At 47.1% G+C, this 25,467-nt stretch overlaps 1 long non-coding RNA gene across 1 annotated transcript in view; it reads right to left on the reverse strand.

Annotated features, from left to right (window-relative positions):
- LOC144784570 (uncharacterized) overlaps positions 1-25,467 on the reverse strand; it is a 1,093,066-nt gene that overhangs the window by 193,390 nt on the left and 874,209 nt on the right. Inside the window, exon 3 of the long non-coding RNA XR_013601680.1 lies at positions 24,364-24,471. This is a non-coding gene — a long non-coding RNA (uncharacterized LOC144784570). The remainder of the gene's footprint in view (positions 1-24,363; positions 24,472-25,467) is intronic.

The following is a 25,467-nucleotide window of genomic DNA, read 5'->3' on the forward strand; positions in this document are numbered from 1 at the left end:
GGGTGGTTGAAAGTGGGGGAATTGTGGGTATTGCCAAACAGGGGGACCAATTGGTTGCCCCTGGTTGGGGTAGTTCGGGAAGTTATATTGTCCCCGTCCCCTGCCTCTTTTGCCCTCGGTGCAGGGTTGTTTTCCCCGCTACTGTCCTGGATTTACCTGGATACAGGCAGGATGAGGTGAGTTAAACAATAAGCGGGACGTTTGCATTCTTTCAACGAGGCAGTACTAACGCTATAGCGCTTCCAGTAAAACGGCGCCACCGCCCTATTTACCTTTGTTTACCTTAAATATCTCCCTCTAGCCTCATCTAAAGGCCCTCCCTGATATCTTTTCCCGCCGACCCTCATGTGGCTAGTAGTCCCCAACCTAATGGTGAGTAGGGAGTGTAATTTTTGTGTGTACAGCGCTAGAAAGATACCAGTGTGTGCTACTGAGTTGATGTACTATTCCCTGTTTGTTACTCACCATAAGCAACGCTTTACAGCACCCACATGTTCGCAAGGGTGCCTACAGAATGCATGAAGTCTGATAGGGTATTACACCCCTCTTATATTTGTTGCTGTTTTAACCACTGTCCTCATTTTTTGCTGTTTTTAATCACTGCTTTTAAACATCACCCTGAGACACCGGTTTCTCACCCTTCACATAGTCTTTGAGTGTACCTGGCACACACACGCTGCTCACTCAATTTCCTCAGGCATGCTAATGTTGTGCTCAATAGTTCACAACACCGCCTGCATGCCACTCATTCCCCACCTACTGGCATTGACTTGATATTCATTTATGACTGTTGCAAAATGTATTAATCAGTGTTGTTCCTTTTCCCTATGTCTAGGCTTAGGATACTCCACAGAGGTAACACACATTACATACATGACATAAGCATGTTTCCTCTTTTTGACACCCATTTCACTTGTTATATGGTCCTGAAGAATCGCGGGTAACTTTTCCCACTGCGAGAAACATGTCGACCACTTATGACCTCTAGTCTTTACCAGCGTCACTCAACCTAATTGTGTTGACACCTAGTAAGCTAGTCCCACTTTTTAATTGTAGCTAGGGGACCCCCAGAATAAAGTAAATTCCGGTACCCCCAGTTACATTTTAACTCTCAGCTTATCACTTTACATCTTCCTGCCCACACACCCCCACTTCACCATAAGGCTGTTGGATAAAAAGATCTCCGCCAAAGAGCCCCTCTTGAGGTGAGCCCGTCGGGGATTGCACCGCCTCCCCGACGAGGAGCAAACGCCGATGATGAAGCATGACATCCCTCGGGGTGTGTGAGGCAAATACATCCAACACAATGGATGCCCCAAGGTGCCACGTGCACACCTTTGGTCATGCCAGCTAAACCTCCCTTGATTCTACATAGGAACAGTACAGCATTCCCCCTCTTACATTCCTTGTTTCTCTGGGTTGCAAGTTGTGCAGCTCCACCGTGGGAGAAGTGAACATTTGATGAACGATAGGAGCCTGCCTGTGAGGGTCAGACGGACACAGGGAGAAGACTCCCCTCTGGCTGGTTGTACAGCGTCTTCAATTTCCCAAGTACTTTTTTGTTAGCAATGTACCCCTTTAGTCGTCCCATTTTTGAGGCGGAGCATCACTTTGCGGCTCCTTGTCCTAATTCCCATGGCCCCGTTTAGCCCTCCTGGCCCCCAAAACAAAGATTGTTTTTGTGACAATATGTATATTTGCTTTAATATTTGCATTTGGAATATTGTTTTTCTGCAAGAAAAATATTTTGTGCACACTTTGATAAATACTACTCTGCCCCCGAACATATCATTGGTACTCTAGCCTTCCTTCATCGGAACCCTGAAACTTGGAATTGGATTGGGTGGTTTTGCGATTCACTTTCTGCTTGGGGTTGGAAAATATGAACAGTTCTGTTTGTGATAATAGCCATTATTTTCTCCTACTATCTGTGTGTTCATTACGGCCCAATGCTCTGTTCCCTTTGTGCTCCTACCTATACCTTATATATACCCACTTAACAAAATGTTTAGAATATAAATGCCCACCTAGCAATGGATCAGGATATTAATGAATTTATGAGGATAGATGTGCAGGATAACTTCCATGCTTCTATTAATACATTTATTTATTTATTTAAAAGGTTTATATAGCGCTGGCTAGACCCGGAGGTATCAGAGCGCTTTACATGAACATCAGATCATAGTTACAGGTTACATCGTTACAAAGGTTACACAATTAATAGAGCATGGCAACATAATTACTAGTAAGGTCGAGATAAACAAAAAGCACAAATACGTAAGGGGAAAAGCAGGCAGGGGGAAAGATTCAGGGGAGGGGGGTAGGCGCTGGGGAAGTAGACAGGTAATGAGGGCGGGAAAGAGGAGGGGAGGGTGAAGGACACATCATAGAAGGAGGAGGGGAAGGGCGACGGGGACACAAACCGGTAGACGAGTCAAAGCAACATCCAAAGTCCAGTAAGCTGTGATCCCAGGGGAAGTGGTATCACTTCTCTATCTTAGTTGTGGGAGGCTCCCTTTACGCAGTGGACTCGCTCAGAGGGGTCTCCGAGACTCCAAGGCCTACATACTGGATCCTTCCCCAAAAAGGGGAGAGGGAGTGCTTTGGCAAGAGGTGCCATACCATACATCAGCTGTGAGTGGCTCCCTTGGCGCAGTGGACTCTCTCAGCGGGTTTGCTGAGACTCCAGAGTATAAATATTGGATCTTTCCCCAACAAGGGGAGAAGGAGTTCTTAGTCAAAGGGCACAAAGGACAGGGGGCTAGGCAGACTAGCAGGCAAGGTGAGAGATTCAGGGGAAAGGGGATAGGAGCTAGGGAAGTAGACAAAGAGAGAAAGAGTACTAAATGGGAACATATTTAATTAATGAATTATTATATAGCGCTGACTAGACCCGAAGGAAACAGAGCGCTTTACATGAGGACCAATAATGTTGCAATTTACATCAGTTAAAAGTTACATAAGTATCAAGAAAAGCATTTAAAGAACATTGGGGACAAGGTGAATGGAGCAAGGAAGGGCAAGGGGATAGGGTAAAGGGGTAGGAGGAAGATAAGATGTAGAGACGAAGGGAAAATCTGCCCAAGGTCCGGCTGGGTAGGTGATGGCGGGGGGAGTCCACAACCCATCTCCTCTTTAGCTATATGGTAGCTCCACCGGGCATCAGCCAAATCGCTTGGTCTCTACAGTCTGGGGTAAGTTCTGCAGGTTCCAAGCCCTGATGTGTAAGCAGGTTAGGGGATAGGTTCAAGGTCTGGTCAATGTCCAATTGTTGTCCCCGGGAAGTAAAACAACGTGGAGGGGAGCACTATGGAAGCCATCTTGGGGTCAGGCAGGGGACTGTACTGTACACATAGCGGATGTCTTCAGCTAATGCTAAAAGGGCCATCTGTGGAAATCGCAAAAATTACCGTTAGCATAAGCTGAAGCTATTTTGTTTGTGGCATCCCTTTTAGTTAGTCACGTGCTTCTACAGTCTTCACTGTTGCCTGCTTTTCTATTCTGCTTGATTCATCAACTATAGTTAACTCTTTCAGTACTGAGCCAGAGCACTGCGCATGCTCAGAAAGGCCTGTAGCTGCTAGAATTCACCTGTCTTAGACTGTAACTGTCAGGCTGTTTTAAATGATGTAAGCAGAAATGTCTCCCCTCCCACTTTGCCGACCAAGACATGCTTGTATGCCCATGTTAGTCAATAACTATACCTGTATATGCCTGTACCTCCTCTTTGAGTCTCCATGCTTACTCAGCTGTAAACTGGGTATATAAGGCCCATTGCTTCTGTATTCCTTGGACTACCTCATACAGTGCCAGAGAGTGTTGTACAGATGTAGTCCCACTCGAGAGAGGTTAATACATCTATTTCTTTTATAATACAGCTTCCGTGTCAATCTCACCCCTGCACAAGTGGGCCCCTAAAAAGGCTCATTTCCACACAGGCTTCGTGGCCCGTGTGCTTTCCAGAGGCCCGTACCTACCACCGCTCTATCCTGGACGAGCCAGTGCTTCTCAGACTCAGGGTGGCTCCATTTCACCAGATAACGCAGCTGCGCCGCTTTAAAATAGAGTTGCAAATCCAGGATTCCCAGCCCTCCGGCTTCGGAAGGGGGATAGCTCAAGGAGCACTTCATACGTGGCTTCCATCCTTACCAGAAGAACTGCGCAAGTTCTGATTGGAGTTTAGCGATCGTACCCTGTGGGGAGAGAGGGGCATGGTCTGGAAGAGACATAACATCTTGGGGAAGGCCTTCATCTTGCCGGCTGCTATCTGTCCCAGTCAAGAGATTCGAAGGTGTTTCCACCTCACCAGGTCATTTCGTATTTGTTGGAGAAGCACCCCGTAATTGCTGTCTATTATCGCTTGAATTGTGCTGGCTAGGTGTATCCCCAGATACGGAATAGCCTCTGAGGTCCACAGCACCGGGAATTGGGCCGCAAGGAGGTCCACTGTACCCCAAGGCACCGAGAGGTTGAGTGCTTGAGATTAACTGATGTTGATTTGAAACCCCGAGAATGCCACGAAAGCCTTCAGCTCCCCCATAAAGGCCGGTAGAGAAGTAATCAGGTTCGCTAGGGATGCCAGGACGTCATCAGCATAGAGACTGATGGAATGCCTATCTCCACCGAATGGAACGCCGACGATGTCCGGGTGATCTCGGATCCCCTGGGCCATGGGCTCCATATACAGAGCGAATAATAAGAGCGAAAGCGGGCAGCCCTGATGGGTGCCTCAGTGTATGGGGAAGGGGGTTGAAGTAAAGCCATTAATCCGGACTGACGTGGAAGGGGCCAGGTAGCAATATTGGATTTGAGTTCTGCATTTGTCCTGGAACCCAAGTTGCATCAGTACCTGATCACGGTACGGCCAGTGGACCCGGTTGAATGCCTTTTCGGCGTCGACTGCTAAGAGCATGTATTCCCCCTGAAACCTGTTAGCCTTGTCAATAATATGCAGGGCTCTCTTAGTATTATCGCTGGCCTGTCTATATGGAATGAAACCTGCTTGGTCTGGGTCCACTGGGAAGGGGAGGCAATCGTTGATTCTGAGGGCTATAATACTCATGTATAGTTTGAGGTCAATGTTTAAGAGGGAAATCGGCCGATAAGAGCTGCAGCTTTGAATGTCCTTACCGGGCTTAGGGAGGACTATTATAGAGGCTTGAAGCATGTCAGGCGGAATCGACCCGGGCGCTGAAAAGGAATTATAGAGTTTTGTAAGAACAGGGGCTAGAGTGGAGCAAAAGGCTTTATAAAAGGCAGCTGGGATCCCGTCTGGGCCCAGCAACTTCGCAGGTTTAAGGTGCAATAATGCAGAAATAACCTCCTCGATGCGAATATCCTTGTTGAGGGACTGTGCCTAATCTGGGGTGAGAGTCGAGGTCTTGGCCCCCATCAGGTATTGGGATCCGGCCTCTTCATCTAGGCGTTGGGAGTCCTATAGCTGCTCATGAAAGTCCTTGAAAGCATTCGCTATGTCGGGACCTTAAGTGACCAGGTTTCCTGCAGGGGAATAAATCTCAGTGATTTCCTGTTCTTGTCTTTTAGCCCAGAGGTTATTAGTCAGGCACCGGACGCACTTATCTCCCCCTATATGAGTGTCGTAAGCGGAGGGCTGAGTATTCTGCCCTGTTTGTGTCTAGAGCTGCTAATTGTTGTGCGCGCATGTTGGATAGCTGGCACCAGACCAGTGGAGCTCCAGTGCGCTGATGTATGCGTTCAAGTTCCCTGGGTTGCCCGGTGAGGTCCTCCCTCTTTGCCCTGTGCATCTTATTGTCTGCTGAGGAAATAGCAATGAATTCCCCTCTAATGACAGTCTTGAGTGCTCCCCATAGTGTCGCTGGTGATGTTTCGGGGGTATCATTATGTGTAAGATAGTCTTCAAGTGCATGCTGTATTTGGTTCTTGACCGCCTTGCGGAGTAGCATTGAATCTTGTAACCACCAGGACCTGGGAGGAAGAGCAATTGGGGGAAGAGACAGTGAGAGTGTGACCGCCCCATGGTAGGACAGCGCAGCTGTGTGTATGTAAACGTCTTGTATGAGTGGAAGAATTTCCCTGGTGCCCCAAAAATAGTCCAGTCTGGCATATGTTTCATGGACATTAGAATGGTACAAGTATACTTCGGACTGCGGGTGCTTAGCCCTCCATAAGTCCACCACCCCCATCTGCCCCAGTCGCGCCTGGCCCTCTGTAGACAATGCCCCTGACTGGCCGTACCTCTGTGCTGACCTGTCCCTCGCATTGTCGAATACCAGATTATGGTCCCCTCCCAGTAGTACTAGTTGGTCCCCAGAACCCAGTGCTCTCTCCAGTGCCCCGTGTAGGACCCCTTCTTGTCTCTCGTTGGGAGCATAGATTGTGCCTATCGGGAATGACCTCCCTGCAATGGAGAACCTATAGATCAACCGACTCCCTCTGATTTCTTCTATCTTCTGCTCTATCACCCCACAGAAGGACTTGGCCACCAGAAATGCCACTCCTGATGATTTGGAGGGAGCAGACGAAAAAGATTGCTGCTGTTAGGCCCTCTATTTCAGTCTGTGACAGTCCCCATATAGGAGGTGGGTTTCTTGCAGTAGGCAGATATCTGCCTGAGAGGACTCAAGGTGGTTAAGTATCGCCCGTCTTTTGATCGGGTTGTTAAGTCCACAGACATTGAGTGTTCAAATGCTAAGAGTGCTTCCTTTTATGTGGGCAACGACCTGGCGTCTGCTCCATCCAACCCGACCCTCTACCTCCCCTCCCGGGAACCCAGGAAACTATTCGGTGCATGCTGCCAGTATGGTGTATAAAAGTAGCTCTGCCCCTGTATGGGTGAGGGTGTGTCCCAACAAATTCCCTTTCCAAATTAACAAACAACAATAAGAAAAACAATATATGTTCTTTCTTCTAGTTCAGTGGAATATCGAAACCACATGGTAGGTCCAAGGGGGTGGTGTAGTGTGGTCAGTGGCTCGACTCCCCCCGCCCGCTGCCCCCCTCTTATCTGTGCATTATGCAAAAGTTGGGTCCAGGTTCAAGGGGCAACGGTTTTAGCCAACGAGGAAGGGACTGCGTCCAAAGCTGCCTGCCGGCCCTTATCGATCTCCTTCGGGTTAGGCTTTGCTAATGGGTTGCGTCGGCCCACTCTCTGCCGCTTTTCATCACTCTTTGTGAGGAGTGTGGTGTGTCCCAGGGGCGCTGCTCCTCCAGAGGATCTATTCCCAGTATGCAGCATGTCTCTGCAAGTGAGCGAAGTTGGAGGAGTTTCCCCTCCTAGCAGAAAATTAAGCAAAAGGGATGGCCCCACGATCGGCGTTTCGGCAGGGTAAGAGCCGCAAGGTGCTGAAAAAAGGTGGGGGACTGGCTTTGGAAAACAATAGGGTGCGAGCTGCGTGCCTTCTTCAGAATCTCCTCTTTAACTTGAAAGTCATGCATGCAGACTAGTATGTCCGGAGGGCTAGGAATATTCTGCCTGGGGAGGCCCACCTGGTGTGCTCTGTCCGGTTGAATCGAAGTTTGTGGAGGGCCTCCCAAAATATGGTGGAAAAGGTCTTGGACAAAACCGAAAATGTCATTTCCCTCTGCCCCGGACTCCACTCCCCTGATACACACATTGTTCCACCGGGAGCGATTTTCCAAAGCTTCTAGATGTGCCTGCATGTCGATGTGCAGCTCCCAGAGTCGGATTACCTCTTGTTGAAGGGACTCTGTCCCCTCATCGCGGCCCACCTCCTTTTCCTCCAGATCTGTCACGCGCTCTTCCAGGGTGTCCACATCTCTCCGGGTCTCCTTGGTCTTCTGGGCGAATTCACTTTTTAGAGAGTGGAGTTCGTCTCGGAGGGAAGTAAACAGTGCTTCCATAAACGACTGTGTCACTGGTTCTTCTGTGGTATACCGTATGATCTGTTTGGGATCCTGTCCCACCCAGCAGCAAAGCTGCGTCCTCTGAGGTGGCCCCTCCAGCGCAGGAGAGGAGGTCCTTAATAGAGCGGTCTTTTATGGGGCACCTGGTCACCATTGTAAGTGAGACAGCTTTACCAGACGTCTGGGCTCTTCTGGTTCGACTGGCCTCTTCACGTGCTGTCTGGCTGCCGTCCCCAGACTCGCCCTGCTAATCAGGTTGCGCCAAAGGGCTTCACTCAAATCGGGCGTCCGTGTGCTCCGTGTTCGCGTCCCCACTGTGGTAGCCCCGAGATTGGAAAGTATGTGAGAAGGGGCCTACGCGGCCGCACCCACAGGCCGCGGCCCCTCTGTCTCCCCCGGCGTCTCTGGATCTCCGGCGCATAGTATCTGTAGAGGCTGTTGGGCTATGCTGTGCGCTCCCCACCAAGTGTGATGCACCCCTTCTGCCGCCCTCAGCGGTGCCTGCCCACCACGGGCCGAACCGCCCGCGAGAAGTAGGGCAGAGGAGCACGCATAAGGGGCATGGAACCCCAACACGTCTTCCCGCAGCTTTGTTCTGGCCACGGGCCCTCTCATCCACACACTTCAGGGCCACTGTGGCTGGACCAAGCTCTCCACCAGCCTTCAGGACTGTGGGGGTGTGTGTCTTGACCCGAGCTGTGGTGCCCTCTGGACAGTGCGCGTTCTATGGGAGACGCAGTACCGTGCTGTCCGCAGCTTATCTCTCTTGTCTCCTCAATGCCGAGGTCACAGTGCCTGCCGCCAGTTCACCAGGGCCGGAGCTAGCCTTCCCTTCATTGATGCCTTGAGGTCGTCGCTCAGTTCTCAGTATGCCTTTAATGGGGACCGCCTGACAAGGGCCGGTCTGCTCGCCAAGAAGGGGTTACAATAGGTAGGCCGAACCCCGGCTGCCGTTACTCATGCGCCACCTCATCCCTCCTCACCTCGAGACTCTTCTCCGGTTGCGCCTGTAGCCTGTGGCCGCGTACAGACGCGGCTTCGGCCTGCTAGAGGTGTGTTCAGCACAGGCTCTCCATGAAGAAAGAAAAGGGGGGGGGGCACTGCGCGGCTGGCGCCCGCACTCACGGCGGGCAGGAGAGTCGTCAAGGCTCGACTTGCCTCGGCGCTATCTTGTCTACTCCCCCTGGTGTGTGCTTTTAAAAGATAGAAAACTGCAATATGTACGGCCTGCAATAAATCTATATTTTGGAAACACTTTATTTGAAACTTTTTTGCGCATTCTGTAGCAGCCTGCGTGTAATGCACGTTTAAAATAATTACTTGTATGTTCACAGTGCTTTCGGTCACAAACTGGGACCTTGTAGCACTAAACATACGCAAGTCACTATTCTCCACTGCTTCAACAAGTATTTGGTGCGGTGCATTAACTAATGGATGTTTCATAATTTTTTTAAATACAGGTTTGGGGTGCTTTTATGTAGCGCAAACTCGACTCGAAGGTATTGGAGGGCTGTACATGAGAATGTATTACATTACAAAGGAACTCTTTCATTTTGGGGGTATTTGTTTGTATTCGATTAGGCATGGAAAGATCAAGGGATTTGCCCAGAATCACCTTATGTTGAGCAGACATCAAGACATCCAATCGGTTCCTAATTAGTAAGGTCGGCAGCTCTGACAGTAGTGCTACATCCTCTCAACATTTTACTTGAAGCCATGTTCGTCAGCAGCTTGCGCTACTGTACAACATGCCTAAAAAACACTGGCAAAGACAATAGATCTTGTATGAGCGAAAACCACTGGCTTTGCCAATGCTTTTGTTTCACAGCCACCAGGGAAACATTCAGTTCCAGGTGCTACATTTTTTTATCACACCAATAGTGAACAATATACTATTATTCACGATTAGTATAATAAAAAATGGACAGAAAACAATGAGAGCCAAGCCTCAATGCCCATAAGAGCAAGTAGCCCCAGTGGTCGAAGACCATTGAAAAAAATGTACGGGAACTGTGATGTTATACGAGTGGAGGCTAGGCAGGGGGCGAGGTGATTAAGTGTGTGGGCGTGTCTAAAAACCAAAATATTCTGCATTTTTTCATTCTTTCACCTTCCGATAACTACATATAAAATAACACACAGCTTAAATGAAAATTAATATATTAATCGCTCCCATAAGGCTTTGTTCTTTTTTGTTAGAACATTCTGCCCTCTCGTGTCAGAATGTCCTAATAACCTTATAGCCCTCCGTAGCTGGGCTATACCGGCTATTAAAGTCCCTCTCCCTTGTTAAAGGTCCTCGCCTTCGGCTCGGGGCCTTTAACGCTGGAGAGAGCCTGTAACAGCCGGTATAGCCCTCTACGGTGGGCTATAAGGCTATATTAGAACATTGAAATGTTGGGAGCTCCATTGAAAACAATGGAGTGCTTCGTGCATATATTGGCTGGTATAAGCCCGGAGCTCCAACATTCCAATGTTTCTTTGTTCAAAGCTCTGGCTGTGAACAAAGGCTTCAGGGAGCCTGAGGGGATTTCAATCCCCTCCGGCTCCCTGAAGCCTTTGTTTTATTTGTTAGAACATTCTGCCCTCTAGTGGCAGAATATTCTAATAGCCTTATAGCCCTTCGTAGCAGGGCTATACCATCTATTAAAGTCCCGCTGCCTTGTTAAAGTCCCTCGCCTTCGGCTCGGGCCTTTAAAGCTGCAGCAGGACTTTAATAGCCGGTATAGCCAGCTATGGCGGGCTATAAGGCTATATTAAAGGCCCTGAATGGAAATAAAAAGGACATGAGGGTGGGGGACTCGAGGGAGGTAGTGGTGTCACAAGAGAGGTCCCTGAAGCGGGGGTGGATAAAGCAAAAAAGAGCAGAGAGGACGTGGTGGGTTAAAAGTATGGGGGTTTGATCAAAACAACGGTGGCGGGCAGGGGGTGGTTGGTTAACACACTGGAGAGTGGACAAGACAGCTGCCGATGCACTCTTATGGTGTACTCGTTAACTGTTCCTGTGTAATTAAGTGGTGCTCGTGTGAAGTAATCCAATACCTTTGGTTCAAGTTTGTGCTACATAAATGAGCCCAAAAAGTAAGTTAATAAAAATAAAAGGTCTTGAATGGAGATAAAATGTTAAAAAACAATGCGATGCAGGAAGATGACGGGCCAATGCCGAAAGAGGAGACAGACTACAAACACATGCACTTGTATGGCGTGCAGGGGAATAAAAGTAAATAAATAAAGGACTTCAGAAGCAGGTGGCCAATGGAAAGACACTGGCCACCAGACACTGGCTGCCATCCCGAAAATGTACTTGGCTCAAGCTCCAGGGAACAGCTGAGGAAAGAGGAAGTGAAACCTGATGACGTGACCCTGATGCTGCTGACCAGTGAGAAGCAAGAAAATGAGAGTGACTACGAAACCTATGAATTGTAAGTAATGGCTCCCTTTTAAGATTTTTAAATTACAAGAGATTTTGCAAGCGCTGTGCAGCCGAACCTAAAAGAGGATCTTAAATGTATGTTGTGTGCATACTTACGGGCGAAAGGGTCTGTGAAAAATTGTGCATACGTGTGTAAGCATGTGTGTGTGAGCATTCATGAGTGAAAGTGAATGAGAATGCGTGAGATTAAGTGTCAGTGAATATGAGTGAGCATTAGAATGGGTGACTAAGATTAAGAGTGACTGCAAGTGAGAGCGTGTGACTGAGTATGAATAAGAATGTGAGTGAGAAAGTATGAGTCAGTGTGAATGAGGATAAATGAAAGTAAGAGTGAGTGAGAATCAATGAGTGTGAGTGAGTGAATGAATGTGAGAGAGAATGAGGTGATATGATTGTAAATCTACCATTGCCCCTGGAATATTTAAGGTAATTCTTTGCTTATAGCTGCACCAATAGGAAAATATTGGCACTGGCATACTGGGGGAAACTCTTAACATGACAACCACCTGAAACAAAATACTGTCACTGATGTAATGCAGGTAATTATTCTTCATATAAGGGGCACCCATTGTAAAATATTTGTACTGCCAGACTAGATGTATATCTTGGTATATCGGGCACCCTTGCAAAATGCTGGAGTTTGCATACTTGAGGACATTCTTGGCATGGGACACTCATGGCAAAATGTTGGATCTAGAATATTGAGTGTAGCTCTTGGCATAAGGGAGGCCAACCGCACCACATCGGACGGGGTAACCATGACAAATTCCTGGCCCTGACATTCTAAAGGCATTTCTTTGACAGATGGGTCACTTATGATATATCGATGACATTAAGGCCAACATTCTGGCACTGGTATATTGTATGTACATTTTGGCATGAGGCACTCCTGGCACATGGGGTGCACCCATGACAAAATACTGGCTCAGAGCAATATAAGTAATTTTTGACATATGCAAGCACCTATAACTCATTTTGAAAAAAACACGGTCAGCGCCCTGTGAGCATCAGATTTAATTGACTTGGCACACCACATAGGACCTGAATATTTAATGAGTGCCACTCCAGGTTCTATGGCTTTTGCGAAAATGCATGTGAAAATTGTGCTAAAAAAGGAACTATTTGACCCCCTCCTCTCCTTTTTCAAAATTCTGCTTGGAGATACCCCCTTAAATTGGTAAGGTTCACTCGCTTCACTTCCCACAGTGCAGAGCAGGTATTAGGCCTCACCACTTTCAACGATAATATTGGCACCCTAGTATTGTGACACATAGAACAGACATTTGGGTGTGTTGTATTGTTACATTAATCATGCAGTTATTAAGGAACTTCAGTGATGTCACTTATTGACATGCCATTACGATTAAAGTCATGTGGCCTCACTTCTGCGAAAGATTCAAGTTCAAAGGGTGTATATGTCGCTTCCGCTACCCAAGGCAATTTAGTGAATCAACGCTCATGCTATAGGACATCCACTCACAGAATGACTTAATTGAAAGGGCTGAGCCACATATGAAAGACAGACAATGAGATACTTGGGAAAATTAAATTAAACTTTTACGCATAGTAATATTGGCGTTGAAAATGGGTTTCTGATAAGGCTTCTATTTCTGTCTCAATTGACCCTCTCTGAAGACTAAGACATGTGCTGATTGTACAGAAATGTTTGTTAAATTTTTTTTTTGATACTAAATTTGATTGATTCTTGAAGTGAACAAAAAACAATAGAGCACAGGTAAATCATAATGATTGGTACAGTGGAATAATGATCAGCGTGGTCATGCGCGGACATACTTGCAGCTCTTGTTGCAAGCGTGTTCTTATATACAATCATAATCCGCGAAGAAACAAGGTGCACATACATCACAATTGGTTCAACCATTTGCCCCAGACCCTTGTGTGCTTGTTTGGGCAGCCTCTAGCCTCAAAGAGTGACTTCTCCTGCACTGTGCACCAATCCACTCCCTTACGCCATTTAGCTATATTTGGGGGGTCAAGTTTTCTCCATGCTGTGGTGATGTCCGTTTGGCCACTATGGTGGCTTTGCCTAGGAAGAGCTTGTCAGGTCGGGACCCATCTAAGCCGTCCATGACACCCAGGAGGAGGTTCAGGGGGTTGTGTGGTACATCCCAACCCGGGACACCCGTGAGTACAGATTACATTGCTGCCCAGTAGGGAGCGATGCGAAGACAGGACCAGACCATATGGTAGAAGTCCGCTGGTTCTAGGCCGCAGCGCGGACAGGACAACGAGGGTCGCAGGCCTGCTCTATGGAGCAGGTCGGCATTAGGTAGGCATTGTGGAGATAGTAGAGCTGGATCATGCAAAGTTTAGCTGAAGTGTTAACGGTCTTGGGGGCCATCAAGGCGTCTTGCCAATCCTCGTCCTCCAGGGGACCCAGCCACCCCTCCCATCGGTAACTCAGTGAGTCCAGTGATGTTGGGCTGTTGTTGGTTAGGGAACGGTATATCCACGAGACCCCGCCCTTTCCCAGGTGCCCTATCATGATCTGTGCTTCCATTGGTCTGAATTTCGGGAAGAGCCGTACCTGTTGTTAACTGTGGGTTCAGAGCTTGAGGCATTTGTAAATATTTGTAAAACTGGGAGTGGTGGAGGGTGTAGCGACCTTGCAGATCTTGAAATGAGCCTATGTGGTCCCCCACCCAGATGTCCCCCAATTGTGATATTCCAATAAGGTCCCAGCCTCTGAATGAATCCCTCCAGGGCTTGCACCTTCGTCAGCCAATTACCCCGCCGAAGGGGGTGTGTGTTGAGTCCGTTTGGTGTCCCACCTGGTGTGGCGCAAGGCCGCGGGCCATGCAAGCAGAAACGCCCGGGTCACCAGGGGCAAGGCTCTTGGAACCGGACCTACATACATCATGGTCGGGATTTGCGGGAGTCCCACGTCTCTAAGCTTGACCCAGTAGGCTGGATCGGACCAGCCGCCAGTAATGTAGGACGAGCAGTCGGGTGGCTAAGTAGTACAGGTAGAGATGAGTCATCTCCATTGCCCCATCGAAAGGCGGGATCCGGCTAGAAGCCAGAGCTATGCGCGGCCTCTTGCCCCCCCACAGGAACTTTGTAGCCATGCTATCCAAATCTTTGAACCAAGTCCGTGGAAGGTGAAAAGGGTTATTTTGAATAATGTACAAGAATCATAATTTTGAAAAGGGCCACCCTGCCCAGCGGGTTGAGTGGTAGTGTTTGCCAGCCCCGGAGGTCCTCGTTGGTCTTCTTAACTAGCGGAGTGATGTTCAGTGCCCACTCTAAATCTGGGAGCAGAGCCACCCATATCCCAAGATACTTGAATGATTGTCATCTAATGGTGATGTTTGATTGCCCGTCAAAGCACTCTCGCGAAAGATGGAAGAGCACCAAGGTCGACTTGGCAGGATTGAGGCGGAGGCCTGTTCAAAGGTGTGGAGGACCCAAAGGCATCTGGGGCCAGACTGGGCCGGGTCTGCAAGAAAAAGAAGCACATCATCTGCATATAGAGCAATTTTGTCAGTGTGGGTACAGTCCCACTTCCAACCCGGGATCTGAGCATCGGCCTGAATGGTGCAAGCTAAAGGCTCCATCATGAGGGCGAACAGGAGGAGGCGAGGGGGCATCCCTGTTGAGTACCCCTCCTGACCAGGAATGCCTCCAAAAGCGCCCCGTTTATGAGTACCCTCATTCTTGGTTTGGAGTAGAGGACCTGGACAAGAAGGCAAAAAGACTGGCCCAGTCCCATTGCGGCCAACACATCATCAAGATACCACCAGTGCACTATGTCAAAAGCCTGTTCGAAGTAGACCAGGAGGAGTGCCAAGTAGGGAGTGAGTGACTGGCAGTGCACCAGGGCAAAGTGTAAATTCTGCAGGCAATGTCTTGTGCCGCGTGCTGGCATGAAGCTGCATTGGTCCGGGTAAACCAATTTGTTCAGGATTGGCATTAGATGCTGGGCCAGGATTGTGGCGTGTATCTTAATTTCAGTGTTGATCAGTGAGATTGCACGGTAGTCCTTGCAGGCGGGTGAGGGTGGCTGGGTCTTAGGAATGACTACAATAGTGGCGATGTCCGTTTCAGAGGAGAATGTCACTGTTTCCGCGACTTCTTGGAATAGCGTGAGAAGGTGGGGGACCAGAATGTCCTGATATGAGGCATAGTATTCCTGGGAGAGCCTGTCGGGCCCTGACGTTTTCCCAGAGGCCATCAGAGAGATGGCATCGCTGATTTCTTCTGGGGTGAAGGGGAGCTTCAGGCCAGCCGCCTTGCCATTGGTGAGGCGGGGGAGATGAACATCTCCTTTGTCTGACAAGTCTCGAAGCGAGGCTGCAGGCCTATGGGCTGAGTATAACTTAGAATAGTAATCGGCAAAGGCTTGGGCTATTGCGACTTGCGTTCGATGGGTGACATCAGAGAGATCCCCAACCTCTGGGACAAATGGTTAGTTAAGGGGTCGGAAGCAAGTAGGTGTGGGGGTAATTTGCATAGTCGCGTTACGCAAAGTTCCGAAAAATGGTAAAAAAGCTCCGCGAGATACACAGAATTCCGCGAGCATGCGGAATTGCTAGTTCCGCCTGTTCGCGATGCATTTTTCCTGTTCGGGGATGCTTTTGCATGCAAGGGGGAAAGTTCTCGCAAACTTGCCCATGCGGTCGCGCCATCTTGTTTAACTTGTCCCGCCCGCTCGCTGTTAGAAATGGGGGTTTCTAGTTGGCAGTGGCTGGCCACAGTCCAAGTAGGGACCCTTCAGAGTAAGGGGGCTACACCCTTTGATAACCCCTGCTCAACCCTGTGGTAACGTAGCACGAGCAGCTAGGCTTATCTCAGAGGCAGTGTGTAAAGCATTTATGATCATACACAGTAACACAATGAAGGACACTACAAAGGGACACCACACAAGTAGTTATAAAAAAATAAGTATCTTTATATATAGACTTAACACAAGACCAATAACGTAAAAAGCCACAATACTGAAAAAGGCGGGTACTCCTGAAAAGCTGAGAAAATAGTTCAAAGTGTTCAAATAGGGGTTCAGTTCAAAGCAGGGGTCTCTGCGACCCTTTTACTTACAAAGTACCTGGATTTCGTAGCAAAACAAGCAAAATGTCGCAAACGAGCTGTAGCGATGATTTTCCCCACGCTAGGCCGGCGATGCGTTGAATCCTTGCCGCAAGGGAGGATGATGCGCTGATCCTGTTGCGTGTGCAATCTTGTTGCGGTGAAAGAAAATGGCACCCCGCGAGGGAGCGACGATCCCGGTGCAATGCGAGGAAAATGGCGGACGCACGGCGCCCGCTCTGCGATGTCGTTATGCGATGATCTCGATGCGATGATCAGGGGTTAGCGGGCCTTCGACAAGCCCGCAAACATACGATGTGATGATCTCGGGGGTTAGCTTGCAGTTCGTGGCCCGCAAGCGTGCAATCCAATGATCTTTGGTTTGCGAGCGCTCGGCGGCAGCAGCGCGATGATTTTTCTTACGCTCTTCAGCTGCGGCGGCTCGCAAACGGGCGCTAGCGACGATTTCAGCCCTCTCTTCTCTGTAGTAGAACTAGAGGCCCTGGAACTCACAGGGGCCTCACCTGCAGATAGAAATCCTCGCTGGGAGGAATCAGGAGGCTGGTGGGGGAGTCAGATGTGCCTGTGACTCCAGCAGGAGGCTAGCTCTCGTCAAGCCCTTGGATGATTGCTTAGCAAAATAAAAGTCTCTCAAAAGTCCTTTTCCCCCTTCTTCTAAGTCCAGGGGGAACTACTGCAGGCCAATTCACGAAACAGCACACAAGCACAAGGACAGTCCTCTCCTGCAGATTCCTTCAGTAACACGGTAAGAGGTTCCTCTTGACATCCAGGAGCAATAAAAAAATTTGGGCACAGATATTTATACCCCAAAAGTCTTTGTTCTCAAAAGTCTCTAGTCACTGAACCCAGCCAGAACCAGTTCTGCTCAGGCCTGGAGCACTTTGTTTACCAGGCTGCATCCTTCCTTTCAGAAAGAGGGGGGTCTGCCATCAGATGCACAGTAGGAGGTGGAGCCAGCATTCACCTTGCCAGGCACAGCCCTATTCAGGTCAAGGAGCTACCCCTCCCCAGTACTCAATGCAGATCTCTCTATTCAACCCAGGTCTGACACATCCTGCCTTGCCCCTCTAAACCCAGACAGCCAATACACATAACCGCAGAGCACACTGGAAGGCTTAGGCAAGAAAATACCTACTTTCTAAAAGTGGTATTTTCAAACACAGAATGTTAAAACCAACTTCACTAAAATATGTATTTTATCATTCTGAGTTCAGGCATACTAAACTCGAATTTCTACCATGTGTCCTGAGTCAGATAGGACTATAAGATGTAATAGCCAGTCTGCCCATTCTAGCCTATGGAGAACAGGTAGCCTTGCAGCAGTGAAAAACAAAATGGAGGGTAATTCACTACCAGGACATGCTACACATATCAAGCCATGTCCTGCCTTACACATACAATGCACCTACCATAGGAGTGACTGACATGATGCTAAGGAAAGGTTCAGGGGCTGGGAAGTGTGGTCACTTCACAGCCAAGATGGCAGTTCCGGACTGCATACAGACACTGCAGTGACAGTTCTGAGGTACCATTTACAAGCTGCTTCTGTGGGTGGCGCAAACCAGCGCTGTAGGGCCATCAGCAGCATTTGGGTTACCAGCCCTGGGCACACATAGGCCACACTACTAGGGACTAACAGGTAACCCAAATAAGCCAATCAGGGATATACCAATTCACAGTTACATTTACACAGGGAGCATTCGCGCTGTGGCACTGAATGGCAGTGGCACAGCGCCCAGAGCATCTAATACCAGCAAAAACAGAGGAGACAACAACGAAATATGGAAGGGAGACCCACGCCAATGGTGCCGTCTAACACTCGCGATGCATGTTTCCTGTTCGCGGACATGGATGTCCGATGGCGTGTCCGACTGACGTGTTCGCGATCACAAATTCTCGCAGGATCGCGTGGCCAGACTCAAGCGGATAGGAAAACTTGTTGACGAACGCAGGGATCCCGGTAAGTCACTCCCGCGCGCGCGAACATGCATTTTGAAAGCGCGAACAAAGACAAAATTACGCAACGCCACAGATCGCAGAATTTTCGGCAATTCCGCGTTCCCTGCGGGACAAGGAATTGCCAAAATTCTGCAAATTCCGTGAGCGGAGCGGAATTTACCGCCCTGGCCTAGAAGCTAGCCTGTGTAGTATCTTCCAGTTTTTGTCCCCCCACCTGTACGCTCTGGCAATGGAGGGTCTTCTTGATCCGTTCCTTTAGGATCACAAGTTGCCTGTCCCGTGGGTCGTCTCCCCCCCCCTGCCCATCCCCCACCCGGGGGACCCCTTTCCAGGCGAGTTGCCTCTCGAATGGTCAGCCGGCTGTCTTGGGACTGTCACTGTGGCCGGAGCTGGCCCTTGGCGAAGCCTCGAATAGTGGCCTTACTTGCCTCCCAAAGGGTTCCCGGAGAGGACATCGAGTCATCTTAGTTAGAGTGGAAATATTTTAGGAGTTGTTTCCCTGTTGATTTAAAAAAAATCTTTATTCTGGAGGAACCAGGCGTTCAGCCTCCAGATGGGGCGGAGCGTGCCAGAGGGGTCCCCTAAGTGAAGGAAGAGGGGAGAGTGGTCCGAAATGCCCCGGGAAGAATACGAACATTAGACACTCTCTGGCAGTCGGGGGCAGGTATGAAAATCATATCTATACGCATGTGTGGTGTGTGCTGCTGAGAGAAATTTGTGTTAAATTTACAGAAATTTGTAGAGATAGATGGTATAAAAACAAGGCCGTTCCAGTAAGTCAGAGGCACCTGGTCATCGTACCTATAATGACTGTGCTTACCATCATAGAAGGAATACACTGGCACACCCCACACACCTAGGAGACAGATTATGTCAGAAAGGCAAACAAGATCAGTTTTTTTGGGAACTGCATCCTTTCCTCCATTAAAAAAATTCTTGCATAGCCAAAAGGAGACATTAGAGAGATTTCAAGTTCCCCCATGAGTAGCTCATTCATTCCAGTTTTTTTGCATTCTGGTACTTGTAGTTTTGAATTTATACAGCGAAAACCAGAACTAAAATGCCGGAGCTCAAATTATAAAATTCGGCCTTGATAAGAGTAAATATGTACCTGAAAAGGTGGTGGAGAGATACACACGGATCCATAATAAAATCATTTGCCTTGACTCCCATATAGAACTAAAAAGATAACCCACAGGAACTCTTTTTGAAACATAACCTAGCATTAAAGTTGGGCCAACATCTCTTACATTAAAAACAAAAATAGCGTAAACAAGTATTTAAATGAAATAAACCCTCCCTGTTTCACACATGCTGCGAAGAAGATTAGAGGAAGGCGCTTGGACGTCAGCCAAGATTCTCCTCAGATTCTTATTCCCCTCTTTGCATCCTGCTGTGCTGCTTGACAGATACTGTAGCGCAGCAGGGTAATCTTTTAAACAACTATAAAACAATGTAACTCTGCACTCTATTTTAAATTTAATGTACCCTCTCCCCAAAATGAGGACCTGTATTCATTTTATATAAAACTAATGGGATTCCAGGACAGTTAAGGAAAAAATAGGTCTATGTGGGGAAATTAAGAACGTCTGGTCATCCTATCGCTTGTTGTGTATATATGGACAAATACATTGATCAAAAAATGCTAAAGACACTTGTAGCTTTCTAGATCTGACCTTTGTGCTAGCCAAGAAAATTACTTCTATGGAATGGAATGTCAGTACTAAACCTAGTAAGAAAATATGGCTGGTGGATATTTGAAAAGCCAATGGATCTCAACTATGTCAGAGCTACTGGCTTTGTTAGAGTGGAGCACATTGTGTGGTGTGGAGTGATATTGGGTGGCATGGAGTGGCATTATGTGGCATGGATTGGAGTGGTATAGAAAGGCGTGGAGTGAAGTCAATTGTATGGAGTTGAGTTGCATTGTGTGGCGTGTGGAGAAATGGAGTTGCATTGTCTGGTATGGAGTGACGATGTGTGAAGTGGCATTGTGCATCGTGGAGTGATGAGGTATTGTGTGGCATGGGGCGGCATTGTGTGGCTTAGAATGGTATTGTGTGGAGAGGTGTTGTGTGGCGTGGTATAAAATGGAGTGGCATTGTGTGGTATAGAAAGTTGTCCGACTTGCCACTGAATTTCCCTATAGTCCTTCAAAGCCTCGTGCTACTATATATGTGTAATTCTAATACAATATGCTACAAATTATCTTGACCTACCATCTATGCAAACATCTGATCTCTTCTATGAGAACTGTTTTGTTAACAAATAAGGGTGGCCCTCAATTCTGCTGCTATGCTCATAACGGGAACTAAAAAATACAACCACATCTCTCCGGACCTGCTATCCCTGAAGTGGCTCCCATATGAAGCTAGGATACAGCTGAAAATTGCATGCATGGCACACAAAGCCATCCACTTCAAGACCCCGCTGTACCTCACCCAGAAACTGGAGCTCCCATGTGGTACAAGAGCCTCCAGAAGTGCCAGCACCCTTTTACTCAAACCACAAAAAGTCAAGAAAAAACAAACGTACAATCGAACCTTCTCAGGCATGGCGCCGAGGATCTGGAACTCTCTCCCCGTAAGTCAGGGTGATCCCTTCCACTGCCCGCTTCAAAATGGAAGTTAAAGGACTCTTGATGAAGAAATATCTGCCTCTGTCCGCATTCCCCACCTGACCTGGGGTCCATAGCTGCTGTTTGTAGCCGAGAGGCCTTGCTGGCGGGATTGCTGGACATTTTTTTAAATGTTGTACTTTTCGCTTTGTTGACTGGGAGGGGCTAGTGAGCAATATATATTGTACCGGTTTGGGATAAAGGAGATGGAGCCAGGTGGCAGCCGTGTTGTGGAGCCACACATGTTAAAAAGCCTTTTCCAAACAGGAGTAGCAGACATGTTCAGTATGCAATCATGATAGAGAATAGTAGTAAAAATCACCTTGTTGAGAGAAGATGCGAATCAAAGATATTCCAGAGTTGAAAATCGAGGAGCTCTAAGACGACTATCCTAGACTTTGGGGTAGAGATGGGAGGGAAAGAAGCAACACAAAGATGGGGTGAGTGGCAGAAGGAAAAAGCACAACGGACGGGGGGGTGGGGTGGGGTGGGGGGTGGGAGGGGAAGAATAAATAGTACCTCAATCACAACATGAGCAGCGGATGAACACTAATTAGGATGAATCAATCTGTTCTTGCTCCATGCTCCACAGAATAATAAGGAAGTAATGCCAATTAGGAAGCAGCAAAGAAGAGTGACTATGATGCCAAAACATGATAGTCAATGAGTGGGCCCCAATCCCTTTATAGTAAACAATACCCCTAAAAAGACCTAAACATGTCCTGGGGCAGAAATAACAGCCATCGGCATACAGCACAGAATGCACGGAAAAGGTGTGGCACACACTGATTGAGGCAGTATTCTACATGCGGTCGGAGCCAAGAAGATGACAGATTGCCATAAAGGGTATCCATATCCATATAATAAAACGTTCACATAGGACACTGTGGTAATCTTCATCAATGGAAGGACGACCACAAAGAGGGTAAGTGTAAAAGAAGTTTATTTGACGGAGCTGCTGCGGTAACTCACCACCAGACGCTTCATCCCAGTCTTTAACTGCCGTTGCTAGGATGTTCCACATTCCATGGAATGCCCGAGCTACGACAGAATAGTACAAACACCCTGTGGAAAACAGCGCATACACTTGGCCGGGGTGTGCAATGGATTCTACGTTATTGGGATAGTGTAGTTGCAGGACAAATAAATCACATCCAGACTTGTGTATCAGAAATGGTTATTGAAAACATTGTAGAGGGGCTGTTAGATGCTGAGTAAGCTGGACAGCTAAAATATGTATTATCGGTTAGTCTTGGTACTCGTTATGATAACGTTAATGTTTGATGTTTAAAAATAATCCTATGATGGAATAATCATCAGCTCTCCCAAAAAGGGTGTAGCCACTGTTAAATGTTCAAATGCTCAAATTAGATGTATTTGGCAAATATGTATAAAACATCTATAAAGAGCAACATAAATAAAAGTGCTCGAGATCTCAAAATGTGAAAAGTGTGATTGGGGCATTTTATGTTTAATTCACGTACAATATCTTGGAAGGTAAATCTACTGTTTTATTACAGCCAAGAAGGCATACCTATTAACTATTCAAGACAAACACAAAGGTGTTATTGCAATTTATTGAATAGTTCAAATGAATCTAAAACTACGGCCTCTAGCTGCGTGCAGTGTTTTAGTCCATTAATGAAAATATATTCCGCTTTACACATTGATGATGGTGTTAGTCTATCAATTTATTTAAGACATGCACTTAACAAACAACAATTTAACCCACCTTTACCTCAAGCGTTCTGTTAGTCGAGCTAAATGCATGCATTTTACTCACATGTAGAGGTCTTGTGCACACAGCACAGCCAGGCAAGACCCACATAAAACTAGAGTCCACCTCCCTAATTACAAGGAAATTATAAAGGCTTGAGCTAGAGTTGGGCTAGTCAAGAGCAAACGCTTTTTCACAGCTAGTTGCTGGAGTTGGTGTTGGTATGCTGCACAAACGCACTAGAGAGCTGTTTTTTTAAGCCCTCATTCCTGGACAGAGGGCGTGGTTCAAAGGAGTAGAAGACTAGAAAGCAGCCTGTGCTAGTCACATGATGAATCTCAAACACAGTACAAAGAATGGGTGGGGAAGAAAACACTAATTGATTCTGACATGTCCAGAAATACGTAATGATGTAAGTAAAGTGTTTTCCTGCTTTAAGGCTCTTTTTTAGGGTGTATGAGATGGTTTCCTGCACGCAGCAGGTTACGACTCTTTTCTGTATTCATAGGTTCGGAGATGGCGAAACAGGAGTAAAGATCTTCCACAGTCGGCTTTGTCGCAGGAAGAAAGAGGAACGCTGCAGGACTCGTTGTCCGTTATGGAGCCAGGAGACACCTAATTGGCTAGAGCCTTTATGATCTGGAATATGTTGCTTTTCTGAAGACTCATGGGATATGAAGTCTTCGGTGTTGTTCCTGATTATTTTTAAATGGCTGCTGTTGTGAAATAAACGAGGAAAGAAAAGCCTAATCCTCACCTCTGTGTCCTTAATAGAATTGAAACTTTCCGTTACAAAAGCTAGGGAATTTTTCATTCTTACCAGTACAACCTCAACCCTGAACTTAAAACCAGTTCAACTGACGTTATAACTGATTTACTTCCTCACAGGTTTGTCGAGTTATAATGGTTACCTTAGATTAGTTTGTTAAAATGGCACACTTTTCACATTTCAATAGCCTTCTTTCTGATATTTTTCATTTACACAAGTTGCCTGATACAATTATCTCCAACAGGGGCTCTCAACAAATTTCACGTTTTTGGCAATCTGTCTTTTACCCTCTAAGCATCCAAAAAGCCCTCTCTTCAGGTTTTCATCTTTAGACCAATGGGTAGACAGAGAGGGACCATTTGTAATGTGAGCAGTATCAGAGGTATTTCTGCAATGTTACTCAAAACACCGGAGCAGACATGTTACCCTTGGCTGAGTTTTCTTACAACAGTTTTACACTGTCATGCTCCCATGCCATGTGAGCGGTTCAGTGCCAGCCTACCCACCTCATCCAATCAGAGCTGCCCAGATACGATTGTCACCCAGCACTAGTCATGCTACCATGGGGGTGGCTGTTCTTCCTAAGAGGTGCTTAAACTAACAATATTTTAGCGCCCAGCCCTGTGTCAGAGCTAGCAGTAACGATACACACACACCCTGCAGTCTCAGCCACCCCGCCCAGTGTTAGGGACTAGCAGTAATGATAAACACACTGTTGGCGATTTGTTTATTGCACTACATCTATTTGCATAGCCCGGTTACCAACCCTCCACAGTGTAGATGTGGAGTGTCCTTTATTGTTTTGGCAAAAGTATTTCGACGGCAGGATTTGATAAAGTCTTGTGAGATTTTGGCAAATCTCGGCGGTGCAGTCAGTATTTAAATCACACACCGGCTTACATGCTTTGCCTCAAGAACTTCAGAGCACGAGTTTCTCCTTACCATCTCTCACTTACCTGAATGCATTTAGTGGTGCCACTTTGTTCAGGAACCTGGTTGCTTCTTTATTTCCAGTGTTCAGACCAGTCTCCTATTTCTGGTCCTTTTGCCTACAGCGGGATCGGCTGCAAAACAGAAGAAAGACAGTAAAGGCTCTCATTTTTTACTGAAGATCAAGATAAGGGTACTAACTCTTATTGTTAGTTACGCATAGCTATGCAGTAAGAAAGACAAGAGCCAAGATAATTATAATCCATTGACATTTGTAAAGATTGAACGTTTGCCAGTATTAGGTTCCGTAAATCTAAAAAACAAGATTGATCAACATAACAAACTTCTTTGCAAAACGTTGAGACAATATAATTACAGAACTCTGGTGTGAAAGAAAACAATATGGAGGAAGTTGGAACCTCGAAAGCTACATTCAAAAGTTGCTATGTAAATTAATGAATGAAACAAGTATAGCAATTACGTGATGTTGACTAAGACTGTTCAAAACAAGATGTGATTAAATAATGATGTTTTTATAGGTTGATCTAAACAGTAAAAACCCACAGAAGACCCCTAGTGGATTACCTGATGTATTCACATAAGCACCATCACACACTCAAGCATGTTGATTGCAGATAGATAATATTAAAGGGGAAAGTTAGTAAGAATATCACTGTAGAAAGTGGAGTCAAACTAATAATGTCTCTTGCCTTAAAGGTTTGACAGCAGCTGACTGATGAATCGGAACACAGATTCAGACCCTCTTCCCTGGTCCTAATATCAGTTTTCCTTGTCGATTATGACATTCACGAGTAAGAAAGGCATAGCCTAAGGAGTTGGGGTTGTTTATTGATCTGACTAATACATTTCTCCATCAAGATCTTCCCGTTTTACTGTATCCAAGGTTTTTATCCCTGATCATTTTCTTCTGTGCCTTCTGTTATCCCTTTGGTTTAAGCCGCAAAGGATTTCTTTGTAAAACTAAACTCTGAGACAAGAGATAGCTCGAAATGTACTTGAGTATAAAAAAGTCACAGCTCTGACGGGCTTTCGTGCTTCCCAAGCTGCTTATAACAACACGAAGCAAAGCTTCCTTATGAGTCACTTTTGTCGGCCGATTTGGGGTCCGG

This window comes from Lissotriton helveticus, chromosome 10, assembly GCF_964261635.1.
Source record: "Lissotriton helveticus chromosome 10, aLisHel1.1, whole genome shotgun sequence".
NCBI lineage: Eukaryota > Metazoa > Chordata > Amphibia > Caudata > Salamandridae > Lissotriton > Lissotriton helveticus.